A 14922-nucleotide genomic window follows, 5' to 3' on the forward strand; every position below is an offset into this window, starting at 1 on the left:
AAAAATATGTTGTTTTTATTAATAATTTTATTTTGGTGAGATTGAGGGTTTTGTGTCATTAATGAGGAGTGAAAATTACTTATAACTTATCTACTGGTAAATAATATAAATAAAAACACATATATTGAAGGTACTTGCTCAAATGTACTTGAAACCTGCTACTCTTAACTAAGAGCTCCTCAAATGTGAGGACATACCTTATCAACATTCCATGTTCAGTTCCTGACAGCTAGTAGATGTCATTGAAATAATTAACAGAGTATAAAATTGAATTAATTGATGGTGGGATGGCTACTGGATAAATGGATGTTAGATGGAAGGATGGATTGATTGATAGATCCAGCACAGTGCTAGGTGTTAGGAAGGGACACAAAAGTGGTGCAAGTCTTGTGCTTTTGCTGGGGAGCTTACCACCTAGCTGGGGAAATAAATATATATGCAGGAAACAGTTCAACAAAAGCACAAGGCACTTGGTGATGGACTGTTCAGAAAAGTAGCATAAATGCAATAGACTATACTGTTCAATTCACTGAACTTAGAGTGAGCAGATGAGGGTTGGAGGCTCTCCTCTTCGACTCTCCAACTCTTCACGCCAAAGTCTGCATAAACCCATTATGCATTAGTGGCATTAATCAACCCTCTAGTTTGGGAAGGTAACTTTCTTGCTTAAGGAATGATTTCTAGTTGCTGCTTTAGTCAGTTTAGTGTTTTTTTTTTTTTGTGAGAAATTTTCCCTTCCAAATAATGATGACTATGATTATGACTTTCATAAACTTAAGCCTGGGAATTACCTGCAGGTAAAACCTAAACTTTCTTATTGAGGCATTGCCACAAAAGGGAGAAAAGAGGCAAAAAACAAACAAACAAACAAAACCGCTTCTCTAATTATTGAACAGCTACCCAGCAGCTTTATAAATTTGCCTATCTAGGAAATTTGAAGGGAATAGGAATATTCTCTTGGAAATTCCCTATTTCACCTAATGCTTTTATGTGGCAGGGCCATGCTGGTGAGATTATGACTATTAAACAAGCAATTATGACATAAAATGACTTTTATAAAGCAAGAAAAGGATTTAACATTTTTGTGTCAGGCAGGCACCTTTCAAACAGTATTAGTCATGCAGTCCACATTCATTGGTGTTCCCCTATGGACTAGAAATCGTCTTGAGTGTTGATGACACAAAGATAATTATAGATCACAAAATTTAAAAAGTACACGAAATAAATGTATCTATTTGCCCTCCCGTTGGAAAAACCCTTTTAATGACAGAAAATGTACTTTTTTTTTCTTCTTGAGATGGAGTCTTGCTCTGTTGTCAGGCTGGAGTGTAGAGGCGTGATCTTGGCTCGCTGCAACCTCCTCCTCCCAGGTTCAAGAGATCCCCTGCCTCAGCCTCCCAAGTGGCTGGGACTACAGGTGCGCACCACCATGCCTGGCTAATTTTTTGTATTTTAGTAGAGACAGGGTTTCACCATGTTGGCCAGGATGGTCTTGATCTCCTGACCTCATGATCCACCTGCCTCAGCCTCCCAAAGTGCTGGGATTACAGGTGTGAGCCACCATGCCAGGCCCAGAAAATTTACTTTTTAGAAAAAGCAATTTTGACCTAATGGCATACTAGCTATGAATAACCAACCCTTCTGCTAAACAACTAGGAAAGCTGGACAAAATATTTAATAAAATCTTGTTGAGGCACTAGAGAACTAATAAGATAGTAATAAATTCGCCATGCCAGTACCCAGGAAGGGTCAGAGGCCCCAGTACATGATCTCAGTATCTGGGGCTACTTTTTCCTTTGGGAAAGTTTGTCAGTTCTGGAGAGAAAGATCGAGAAGCGTAATGGCTATTGCCCTTTTGACTCTCAAGGATCACGAGGTGGGGAGCACAGTGACTATCCTTAACTTTGAGTAGGACCCTGTGTGCATGTAGCCTAGGAGTAAGGATGAACCAGAAATAGGCTGTCTCAGGGACCCATACTCAGCTTTGAAACATTTCAGTCCCTGAAATGGGATTGAGGTGATCCTGGAGTACCAGTGCTTCAAGGTGCTTGGCAATAGAAACATGAATTATCTCTGATGGAGGATAGAGTCACTTTAGGTTTCAAATTTGTTTCACAAACATTTTTATAAGAACTATGTGTGACACACAATTAAAAACAAATAGACATGCAAAGAGACAAGATAACATAAATGAATATAAAAAATTAGAGGTAACAGGTACACAGTTGATGTTTAAATAGCCACACTTATGCTCAAGAGGATAGAAGACATAATTAAGAGTATCAGCAGAGGCTGGGCGCGGTGGCTCATGCCTGTAATCCCAGCACTTTGGGAGGCTGAGGCGGGCGGATCACAAGGTCAGGAGATCGAGACCATCCTGGCTAACACGGTGAAACCCTGTCTCTACTAAAAATACAAAAAATTAGCCAGGTGGGGTGGTGGGTGCCTGTAGTCCCAGCTACTTGGGAGGCTAAGGCAAGAGAATGGCATGAACCCGGGAGGCGGAGCTTGCAGTGAGCTGTGATCACGCCACTGCACTCCAGCCTGGGTGACAGAGCGCGACTCTGTCTCAAAAAAAAAAAAAAAAAAAGGATTATCAGTAGAAAGCCGGAAACCATACGGAAACCAAATGAAAATTCTGAAGCTGTTTAATTTCTTAATTTTTTTTATCTAAAAATATTTTTTCTGGGGATGGGGTCTCACCATGTTGCCCAGACTGGACTTGAACTCCTGGGCTTTAGTGATCCTCTCACCTTGGCCTCCCAAAGTGCTGGGATTACAGGTGTGATCCACCATGCCCAGCCTGTTTTATTTGTTGAATGAAACTTTATTCAGCAAATAAAATAAGAACTCAGTAAATGGAGTTCGGTAGCACATTAGACTTCTAAAGAGAGAAACAGTAAACTGGAAGACAGAAGAAAATATTCTGAATGAAACAAGGGGAAGCAATGGGTGAAAAAAATCAGAAGGTAAAAGCCCCCCAAAAGAGCCTGTGTGAAGGCCTAATTTGTAATAAATTGGAGCCCACGTCAAAGCAGAGAATGGGGTGTGATATTTGAAGACGTAACTGCAAAATTTCAAAATTTATGAAAGACATCAAACTATGAGTCAAGAAGTCCTGCTAAGCCTAAATAAGATAAATACAAAGAAAAATACACCTGGACATCTTATAGCAATACTGCTAAAGATCAAATCAAACATGAAGTCTTAAAAGCAACTAGACAAAAAGACCTTGTTACCCACAAAGGAGCAAAAATAAGACTGAAAGCTGACTTGTCAACAGAAACACAGAAACAGCAGAACCTAGAGACTAAGGAATGATAGCTTTAAGGTGCTGAAAAGGTGAAAATTATCTGTCAACTAAAACTACTGTACCCATTGAAAACGTCTAGCAATAATAAAGATAAAGTCATTTCCAGAAAAACAAAAGTGAGAGGATTTAGCATGCACACTAAAAAAAATTAGAGTATTCTTCAGACAGAAGGAAAATGACCCCTTCTCTATGTTATTGAAATTGCACAAACATATACATTTAAAATACAGTCAACCTTAGGGGAGGGCTATGGGAAATGGGGAGTTACTAATCAACAGGTCTAAAGTTTCAGTCAAGCAAGATGAATAAGCTCTAGAGATCTGCTATACAACATGGTAGCTGTAGTCAACAATCATGTATTGTGCACAACAAAAATGGCATATAAGTTGGAAAGATGTTAAAACTTTCTAAGAACTTGCATTGACCTGGAAGTGCTTATTAGATTTAGATAAAGCAAGGATGCATATTATAATCTCTAGACTAACCCCTGAAATACCTTTATATGTAACTCTCATGCAGATATGGAGTAGAAATCAATTTTTTGAACCAATGTTGATGAAGTCAAGAAAGATAAAAACAAGGTAGAATGAGTAGAAAGTATTTAGTAAGATGGTTAGTTAAAATCCAAATATATCAGTAATCACATTAATTAAATGTCAATAGAATAAATGTCCCTTACAAAAAAAAAGATTGTCAGAATGGATTTTGAAAAGCAAACCCCAGGTATCTGATCTTTAAAAAGAGTCACATCTAAAACAAGACTACAAGCAAGCATAACATAAAAAAGGACATTTCGTAATACAAATAGGTTCAATTTTCCAGTAAGATAAAACAGTTCTAAATTTGTGTATGCTAAATAACAGCTTCAAATATAAATAAAGTTAAATTTAACCAAGCTACAGAGAAAATACACAAATTTGCTACCAGAGTGAGAAACTTCAACACATTCCTCAGTAACTAATAGTATAAATAGATAATAATTTTGCAATATTTTCTACAGAAAATATAAAGACAATTCAATCTTTTTTTCTTGCATGGTTGGTTGAAATTTGCTTTTTTATTGATAATATTTCAGGAAAGTTTCTTTCAACTTCCCTGTGTGTTACTGGTAATGTCAAAGTTAGGAAGATCTCTATCGGATTTCTTCCATTTGTGAGCTGTAAAATGAGGAGAGGTTTTCCCCTGACTTTCTTTTGTACCGTGTTTTTTCCTCCATACTTTTATGCCAGGCACCATAGAAAATGTCCATATTTTAATAAACAATTTCTGGCCCTGGACATTAATAGTATCATAACTCTAGGTACATTGGTAGAGTGGGCAGTAACTGTATTTCTGAAAGTAATTTCTTTCTGGCACAGGTAACAATAATGTAACATACATGGAAGTGACAGGGTGCACATAAACCTGTCACACTAAACCCACACTAAATTAATCCACCCCTCAACTTTAGCTGAATCTCTAAAATGCCACAACTACTCCCACATCAATCAACATGAAGGACAGTGAGAATGAGGGAAGGCTTGAAAGGTAAGAGACAATGATCTCAACTAGCTGTGGGTAAAATAACTTATTTGATATACTTTGTGTACCACGACTATATGAATCCTCAGGCAAGGGCTGTGCAGGAGAGAGGCCCTGAGGGTTACACTTGATGAGCTTCATAGCAAATCTGTCCTTGCCTGTCACATAGTAGGAGCTCAGTAAATAGTTGTTGAATGAATGAATAAAACTTGACTCAGATTCTGTGATGGTTAATACTGAGTGTCAACTTGATTGGATTGAAGGATGCAAAGTTCCTGGATGTGTCTATGAGGGTGTCATGAAAGGAGATGAACATTTGAGTCAGTGGTTTGGGAAAGGCAGACCCACCCTTAATCTAGGTGGGCACAATCTAATCAGCTGCCACTGCAGCCAGAATAAAAAGCAGGCAGAAGAACACGAAAAGATTTGACTGGCTTAGCCTCCTAGCTTACATCTTTCTCCCATGCTGAATGCTTCCTGCCCTCAAACACTGGACTCCAGATTCTTCAGCTTTGGGACCCAGACTGGCTTCCTTGCTCCTCAGCTTGCAGACAGCCTATTGTGGGACCTTGTGATCGTGTAATTTAATATTCCTTAATAAACTCCCCTTTATCTCTCTCTCTCTCTCTCTCTCTATATATATATATATATATATATATATGTGTGTATATATATATATATATATATGTGTATATATATATATAAAATATCCATATCTATTTCTATTAGTTCTGCCCTTCTAGAGAGCCCTGACTAATACAGATTCTTACCAATTGGAGCAGATGCTAATCATAAATGTTTGGCACAGCCATCCTGGTGAGTACCAGGTGACCATTGGTGTGATTGTTTCAGTGGAATCTTGTTGCAGAGTTTCTTTGGCCAAAGAAATGGCCTCTTAGGGGAGATTTATCTTTCATATATAATTAAGCAGTCTGAATTCAATTTGGGATCACATCATAGAGCGTGACTCTTGAGTTTGTGAACAAGCCACAAAGATCCAAATTTAACCCCTCTAAAATTGCCATCTTGGCCCTGAGTGCAGGATAAAATTTGGGATAGTCAATTTAGCATTGCCTGGATTTAACAGTTTAAAGCCACATCCTTAACAGGGCTCAAAAACACATGGAAAATAGGCTACTTTGCAGTTAAAAGCCTTTTGTATTCTGCTCCATTACATAATCTGTTACTCTGTCTTGTACTTCGAATTGATCTTGTACCCATGTTTGGTTTTGAACAGAACGCACTGGTCACTTATATCGGCTCACTGAGTTATATAGATCTCCTAATTGTTGATATTTTTTATTACACAATGTTAAAAAAAATCATATTCATCACCACAACCACCACCAATCTGATCATGAGTCATTAAACACTGAGAAGCTCTCTGAAATTCTAATATTTCCTTGAAAAATTGAATTTTATCATGGGAAAAATAGTGTTTCTTTTCTTTAAATGACTGGCTCACTTCATTTTCAATAAAATGCCAAATACCCAAGTCCGAATATCATAATTTGTCTCTTGGTGTTCATTCAAATGAAACTGGTGTTCCCTGAAAAATGCAGCTCGCTCAGCTTGCAACTCAGATGATGGTATGAGTATTACTTTTCCTTGAGACAGAATTGTATACCTCAAGGCAGCAGAAGTGCTTCATACATATTTCCCATATTATCTCATGGATGTGTACTCAAGGGTCAAGATGAAATAAAATTAAGAGTTTTTATAGCTTCATCAAAGACAGTCTAAAATGGAACCTCTTTTAACATTTAAATGTTAAACATTTAAAATGTTTTTTTTTTTTCTTTTTTAAATTATTATTATACTTTAAATTCTAGGGTACATGTGCATAACGTGCAGGTTTGTTACATATGTATACATGTGCCATGTTGGTGTGCTGCACCCATCAACTCGTCAGCACCCATCAACTCGTCATTTACATCAGGTGTAACTCCCAATGCAATCCCTCCCCCCTCCCCCCTCCTCATGATAGGCCCCGGTGTGTGATGCTCCCCTTCCTGAGTCCAAGTGATCTCATTGTTCAGTTCCCACCTATGAGTGAGAACATGCGGTGTTTGGTTTTCTGTTCTTGTGATAGTTTGCTAAGAATGATGGTTTCCAGCTGCATCCATGTCCCTACAAAGGACACAAACTCATCCTTTTTTATGGCTGCATAGTATTCCATGGTGTATATGTGCCACATTTTCTTAATCCAGTCTGTCACTGATGGACATTTGGGTTGATTCCAGGTCTTTGCTATTGTGAATAGTGCCGCAATAAACATACGTGTGCATGTGTCTTTATAGCAGCATGATTTATAATCCTTTGGGTATATCCCCAGTAATGGGATGGCTGGGTCATATGGTACATCTAGTTCTAGATCCTTGAGGAATCGCCATACTGTTTTCCATAATGGTTGAATTAGTTTACAATCCCACCAACAGTGTAAAAGTGTTCCTATTTCTCCACATCCTCTCCAGCACCTGTTGTTTCCTGATTTTTTAATGATTGCCATTCTAACTGGTGTGAGATGGAATCTCATTGTGGTTTTGATTTGCATTTCCCTGATGGCCAGTGATGATGAGCATTTTTTCATGTGTCTGTTGGCTGTATGAATGTCTTCTTTTGAGAAGTGTCTGTTCATATCCTTTGCCCACTTTTTGATGGGGTTGTTTGTTTTTTTCTTGTAAATTTGTTTGAGTTCTTTGTAGGTTCTGGATATTAGCCCTTTGTCAGATGAGTAGATTGCAAAAATTTTCTCCCATTCTGTAGGTTGCCTGTTCACTCTGATGGTAGTTTCTTTTGCTGTGCAGAAGCTCTTTAGTTTAATGAGATCCCATTTGTCAATTTTGGCTTTTGCTGCCATTGCTTTTGGTGTTTTAGACATGAAGTCTTTGCCCATGCCTATGTCCTGAATGGTACTACCTAGGTTTTCCTCTAGGATTTTTATGGTATTAGGTCTAACATTTAAGTCTCTAATCCATCTTGAATTAATTTTCGTATAAGGAGTAAGGAAAGGATCCAGTTTCAGCTTTCTACTTATGGCTAGCCAATTTTCCCAGCACCATTTATTAAATAGGGAATCCTTTCCCCATTTCTTGTTTTTCTCAGGTTTGTCAAAGATCAGATGGCTGTAGATGTGTGGTATTATTTCTGAGGACTCTGTTCTGTTCCATTGGTCTCTCATTTTATGAGGCCAACATCATCCTGATACCAAAGCCTGGCAGAGACACAACAAAAAAAGAGAATTTTAGACCAATATCCCTGATGAACATCGATGCAAAAATCCTCAATAAAATACTGGCAAACCAGATTCAGCAACACATCAAAAAGCTTATCCACCATGATCAAGTGCGCTTCATCCCTGGGATGCAAGGCTGGTTCAACATTCGCAAATCAATAAACATAATCCAGCATATAAACAGAACCAAAGACAAGAACCACATGATTATCTCAATAGATGCAGAAAAGGCTTTTGACAAAATTCAACAGCCCTTCATGCTAAAAACGCTCAATAAATTCGGTATTGATGGAACGTACCTCAAAATAATAAGAGCTATATATGACAAACCCACAGCCAATATACTGAATGGGCAAAAACTGGAAAAATTCCCTTTGAAAACTGGCACAAGACAGGAATGCCCTCTCTCACCACTCCTATTCAACATAGTGTTGGAAGTTCTGGCTAGGGCAATCAGGCAAGAGAAAGAAATCAAGGGTATTCAGTTAGGAAAAGAAGAAGTCAAATTGTCCCTGTTTGCAGATGACATGATTGTATATTTAGAAAACCCCACTGTCTCAGCCCAAAATCTCCTTAAGCTGATAAGCAACTTCAGCAAAGTCTCAGGATACAAAATTAATGTGCAAAAATCACAAGCATTCTTATACACCAGTAACAGACAAACAGAGAGCCAAATCATGAATGAACTTCCATTCACAATTGCTTCAAAGAGAATAAAATACCTAGGAATCTAACTTACAAGGGATGTAAAGGACCTCTTCAAGGAGAACTACAAACCACTGCTCAGTGAAATAAAAGAGGACACAAACAAATGGAAGAACATACCATGCTCATGGATAGGAAGAATCAATATCGTGAAAATGGCCATACTGCCCAAGGTTATTTATAGATTCAATGCCATCCCCATCAAGCTACCAATGAGTTTCTTCACAGAATTGGAAAAAACTGCTTTAAAGTTCATATGGAACCAAAAAAGAGCCCGCATCTCCAAGACAATCCTAAGTCAAAAGAACAAAGCTGGAGGCATCATGCTACCTGACTTCAAACTATACTACAAGGTTACAGTAACCAAAACAGCATGGTACTGGTACATTTAAAATGTTTAAACATTCATCACCATCATCATTATTAATTTACTGTGATTTTTTTTGGCAGTGAAGAATACAACAATTATTAGTGCAATTTGAGGTTCCCTGCTTGTATTCCTGCTAAACTTTCAGCAGTTTTACCCATTGCTAATTTTGCACCTCCAGTGCAAATGTGAACACGGCTGGAAAGGCAAATAACATTGTAGACATCCTGTAAAGGTCTTGGGACCCCTGGGGGTCCTCACATCATGTTTTGAGAACCACTACTCTAGGGATATGTGGGTTCTTCCTCTTGTTCATGGGCATCAGATATTAACCAAAGCTCAAAGCTGCAGCCAACAATCTCCTGCTCAGGAAAGATAAATACAGGTGACTGGAGCAACACTGGTGCTCAATTCTTGGACCTCCCTGAATGCTGTCCCCATCTAAATAGTAAATAATCAGATTTTCAGCTTGTCATATGTCAGTCAGGAGAAAGTGAATAGGTTGAGAAGTTTAATGACATCTGCAGCCTCTTGAATCTAATGGATTGAATGCATCAGAGTTCATCTGAGAGCATCTATCGCCGGACATCCCTGCTGAGAGAGTATAGCCATGACTCTCAGACGGCCCATCATGAGCTGATTTTATGCAGCATGAAAACCAGTGATTTAAACACACCATAAAGAGTATTTTTATGGGGCATGCAATATAGCCAAGAGGAAAGAGTATGACATTAACACCAGAAATTTGTCTCCTGTTTCCAGAAATGTTGAATTGCACTAATTTATTCCTAAATTCCACAATTTACTCCTAAATCCCACAGTAACATTTCCATCAGTTGTAGACTTAGGCTTGCAAATTCAGCACCTAAGAAGCTGTTGGTTTTCTAAAGTGTCTGTAATCTTGATTTTCTACATCTCTGGCTTTGGGGGCTTATCTGTGGCTTCGGTGGCAACTGCATGGCAATCTTGAAACATCAGGGATCTCTTAACTCTATCTTGACTTCTTGCTCTTCACAACTGACATGCTTCCTTGGAAAATGTTATCCATTCTCAAGATTTTAACCACCACCTCTACTTTCCCCCTTTCTCTGCCTTTAAGTTGGGCTGATCTTCCTTTGGGGCTCAAACAAGGCACGCTGAATCCCATTTCTGGGCCTCTGTCCATACTGGGCCTTCTGCTTGAAAACATCTGCCCCATCTTTTCATCTGGTTAATTCCTACTAGCTGGGTTCAAAGGACAGTTGCTCAAAAAGTGTCACTTCCCTGATATTCCAGAGCAGATCAGATCCCTTGTTCATGCCTGTAGGCTGTATACATCGTAGCGTTTACCACAAACAAAATGAACTCATTATTTGTATAATAAGTTAACATTCAGTTGGTCCTAATTTGGACTGCTTAATCATTTGTTTCCCATGGAAACTCCATCAGAGCGAGGACCATGACTGTCTTGTTTACCTCTGCATTACCAGCTCTGAGTCCTGTGCATGGAACAGAGAAGGAACTTTATATTTATTGGAATAGAGAATGAATGAGACTATGTCCAGTTGCTGGTTACCTTGTGTCTAGCCCAGACCTATCTAGTCCAGACATCTTCACATGGATATCTCACCCAGCCTTAGTTCAAATCAATCATCTTCCGTCCACTCCACTGTGATCCAATACTAGTTCCCTTCATTTGTTCTCCTGCAATAGTTTTTCTTTTCTTTTAAATCTAATTTTTAAAAGAATCTAATTATTCTAAAATCTAATTCTTCTAAATCTATTCTTTAAAAAATGCAAATCCGATTGTGTTCAAATCCCTTATACTCCAGGCTACAAATCCCTGCCTTCTTTTTCAACCTTGTCTCATACATCTCCCTTCTCACCTGCTAAACACACCAAGCTCATTCCTCTCTTTAGGGTCTTTGTCCTAGTTGTTTCCTCTGTCTGGGAGATCCTTCCCCTAATCTGCACACAACTGGATCTCTCTGGGCATTAGACTACAGTGTCAGTGTCGCTGTTTCATACCAGAACCAGTAAGTGAGCCTTTCCTAAGCAGCCTTTTGCTCATTTTTATAATTTCTGTGTTTGGTATTCCAGCTAAGCCTATTCAAAATGCAGCCTCAGGCCTCATCCTAACTTTACTCAATCAGAAACTGCATTTTAACAAGCTTGCCAGGCAATTTTTCTGCATATTACACTATGAGAACCACTGATCATGATCTCCTTGGGCTGTTGTTGAATTGCAAATACTGGGGTGAATTTGAGAACCGGGAGTCAGAATGTCCAGGGGTATGAGAAGCTATATGTTCAACACACCTTCTGGATGACAATTGGGAAATACTGCATCTAGGTAATCACTGAATCCAGGTCAGATTTTTTTATAGCTTGTGAATGCCCCATATTATCTTAGGGACTTGTAGATACAAAAGTGAGTAAGATTCAGTCCTTGCCCTTCAAATGCTGAGATCCCAGTGGGAGACAAGCATGGAACCTAATACTTTCAGGATAATGCAGTAAGCACAGTGATCAATGGATGGGTAGCATGGAAGGGCACTGGTGTCAAATCTCAGCTCTGTGGTGGGGCAACCTTGAGCAAGGCACTGACATTTTTGAACCTCAGCTTAATCGTATGCAAAATGGGGTAGTACTACCTGGTATTCAGGCCCGTTTTGAAGATTAGTGAGTTAATGAATGTAAGTATGTAGTGACTCCATAAACTATGTTGGTGTTACAACTGCTGCCCAGGGTGATGAGGGAGCTGGTAGAGAAGCAGTGCTAGTTCAGATAGAAGATTCTGACTCATGCATTCATAATTACCATAGGCAGCCAGAGAGGGAGAAAGTCAATACCAGTCAGCATTAGAGAGCAGCATCTTGGCAGAAATGGGATGTGAAGTTGGAAATAAATGGAACTCTTAAACAACTGGAACCTAGAGGTCTGGGGAGAATAGAGGGTACATCAGTTAAAGGAAAATAATCCTTTGCAAATCAATCTCTGCTCTTCTGCTTTTCAGTCAGTGAAAGGGCTGATCTGTCAATGTGGCTCTAGATGAAGGAGTTTGTAATCTCAATTTTTTTTTTTTTTTTTGAGACGGAGTCTTGCTCTGTCACCCAGGCTGGAGTGCAGTGGCGCAATCTCGGCTCACTGCAAGCTCCGCCTCCCAGGTTCACGCCATTCTTCTGCCTCAGCCTCCCTAGCAGCTGGGACTGCAGGAGCCCGCCACCAAGCCTGGCTAATTTTTTTTTGTATTTTTAGTGGAGACGGGGTTTCACCATGTTAGCCAGGATGGTCTCTGTCTCCTGACCTTGTGATCCACCTGCATCGGCCTCCCAAAGTGCTGGGATTACAGGAGTGAGCCACCATACCAGGCCTGTAATCCCAATTTTTGGCGCTTTAGTTTTTGGGGTGGTCCACAGCCTTGTCAGGGCACCATCTGGCATTGGTAGGAGATGTTACCTTTTAAAGATGGGCCAAGAGTCCAAGAACTATTGATGGCAGACCCTGGGGTTTAGCAAAGGGAAGCTAGTAAAGAATGAGTTGTTGGATCAACCTGGGGTTACTGATGGCAGACCCTGGGGTTTGGCAACTTCCCTGGAGGGCACACACTGGTGCAGGTGCTTCCTGAGTGTAGGAGTACAACAAAACTGGGAACATACTAATCAATGGATTTCCAGAAATTTCCCCATATATTTTTTATTCTTCAGTTAAACTTAAATTTGCTGGAAAGGCCTTCAGGGACAGCTCATTACCGACTAAAAGAGTTTGACCAGTAACTGATCAGAAACAAACCCAGAATCCAAAAGATGAGGCATTCATTATTTTCCCTCTGTGAATCATTATTTAGTCCATGCAGAGTCTGGCTTGGCAGAGGGACTAGGGACCAGCAATTCCCCCTTTTATTGTGGTGGTCTCTGCCTCTTCCCCTTCTATCCTCCGTTCTCCTATTTTCTCTTCTTTGTCTTTTCAACTCTGTCTTCTCCCTTCTTCCCCTCCTTGTGTAAGGAGGTTTTTTCATCTTTCAGATTTCTGAGGGTGGAGCATCTGCAAGAGAAGCATTCTCTTTATTATATATCTGTATCTATATCTATATCATCCATTCTAATTATCGTATAGTAAAATATAATTGCAAAAACCGCAATTACTTTTGCAACAAGTATCTATCTATCTAGAGAAAATGATTTGGATCTGTGTCCCCACCAAATCCCATGTTGAATCGTAATTTCCGTGTAGGTGTTGGGGCCTGTTGGGAGGTGACTGGATTGTGGAGGCAGTTTCTCATGAATGGTTTAGCACCATCCCTTTGATACTGTCCTCACGATCATGAGTTCCCATGAGATGTGGTCACTTAAAAGTGTGTGGCACCACTCCCTGCTCTCTCTCTTGCTCCTGCTCTTGCTATGTAAGACTCATCTCTGCCATGATTGTAAGGTTCCTGAGGCCTCCCAGAAGCAGATGCTGCCATGATTCCTGTACAGCCTGTGGAACCATGAGCCAACTAAACCTCTTTATAAATTACCAAGTCTCAGGTATCCCTTTATAGCAATGTGAGAATGAACTAATACATATAAACAATATACATTGTTATTATTATATATTATACACACTTATATGTAATGCATATTATATATTATACACACACATATGTATACATAACCTTTTAGAGAAACCCCTTCTCAGACCAGTACTTTGAAATATTATTGTGCTAAGAAAATATTCAGTTTCCTGGATGAGTTACTAGAGAACCCTCAGGTGATGGGGAAGGGAAGAAAAATACCTGGAAGATGATAAAAGAAGCTTTCATCCTGTTATGTAGACACTGATAATAGATATGTCTTTCTTTGGGTGTTTAACAAGATTGAAATCACGTTGTGGACTATTATATATAGCTGCATTTTTTGGTATTTAATAATATGTCAAAAAATTTCCCCCATATCCTTAACTACAATATGTTTTCTTCAGTACTTTATTGAGGTATGATTCTTGTACAGTAAAATGCACAAATTTTTAGCATACAGTTAAATGATTTATGACAGATATTTTACACACAAACACACACATGGCCACAACCCATATCAAGATATAAAGATTTGTATCACCCCAGAGAATTTTCTCTTTCCTGATGCCCTGTTCTGCTTAATCCACTCCCTGATTGCTGCCCCCACCTTAAGTATTGTTTCAGCTTCTATCATTATACATGAATTTTGCCTATTCCTCCACTTCACTTAAATGGAAACATGTAGTGTATACTCTTGTGTCTCCCTTGTTTCACTCAACATAATGTTTTTGAGATTCATCCTGTTATTGAATGTATCCAGAGCTCATCAAAAAAAAAAAAAAAAAAAAACTAATATGAATATTCCACAAATTGATTGCCAATTCTCCTATTGACAGATATTTGAGTTGTTTCTAGTTGGGCAACTATGAATAAAGGGACTATGAACATTCTCATGCAAAGAGTTTTGTGGACACGTGTACGCACATACACTCTTGCATATATATTCAGGAATAGAATTGCTAGGTCATAGCATTTGCTGGGAGGGTGAATGTTTAACTTTATTAGACACTGAGAAACATTTTTTCCAAAGTGGTTGTACCAATTTATATTCCCATAGGTATTAGGGTTTCCATAGTCTTTCACATTCTCACCAACATGGTCAGTCTTCATAATTTTAGCCATTTTGGGGGCATTTTTGGGGTATGGTTTTAAATTTTTATTTCTCAACCATTGAAATTAATCATCTTTTCATATGCTTTCTGGCTGTTCGAATATCTTCCTTTATCAAGTGTCTGTTGAAGTCC

The 14922-nt window shown here is 39.0% G+C and overlaps 1 long non-coding RNA gene across 3 annotated transcripts in view; it reads right to left on the bottom strand.

Moving 5' to 3' along the window:
- Positions 1-12416: 12416 nt before the first annotated feature.
- The window catches only part of LOC110744013, a 73119-nt gene continuing 70613 nt past the window's right edge, over positions 12417-14922 (bottom strand). For all 3 annotated transcript variants that reach the window (XR_002524017.2, XR_002524016.2, XR_002524018.2), the window contains one exon: positions 12417-13164. This is a non-coding gene — a long non-coding RNA (uncharacterized LOC110744013). The remainder of the gene's footprint in view (positions 13165-14922) is intronic.

The sequence above is a fragment of the Papio anubis genome, chromosome 8 (assembly GCF_008728515.1).
Source record: "Papio anubis isolate 15944 chromosome 8, Panubis1.0, whole genome shotgun sequence".
Lineage (NCBI taxonomy): Eukaryota > Metazoa > Chordata > Mammalia > Primates > Cercopithecidae > Papio > Papio anubis.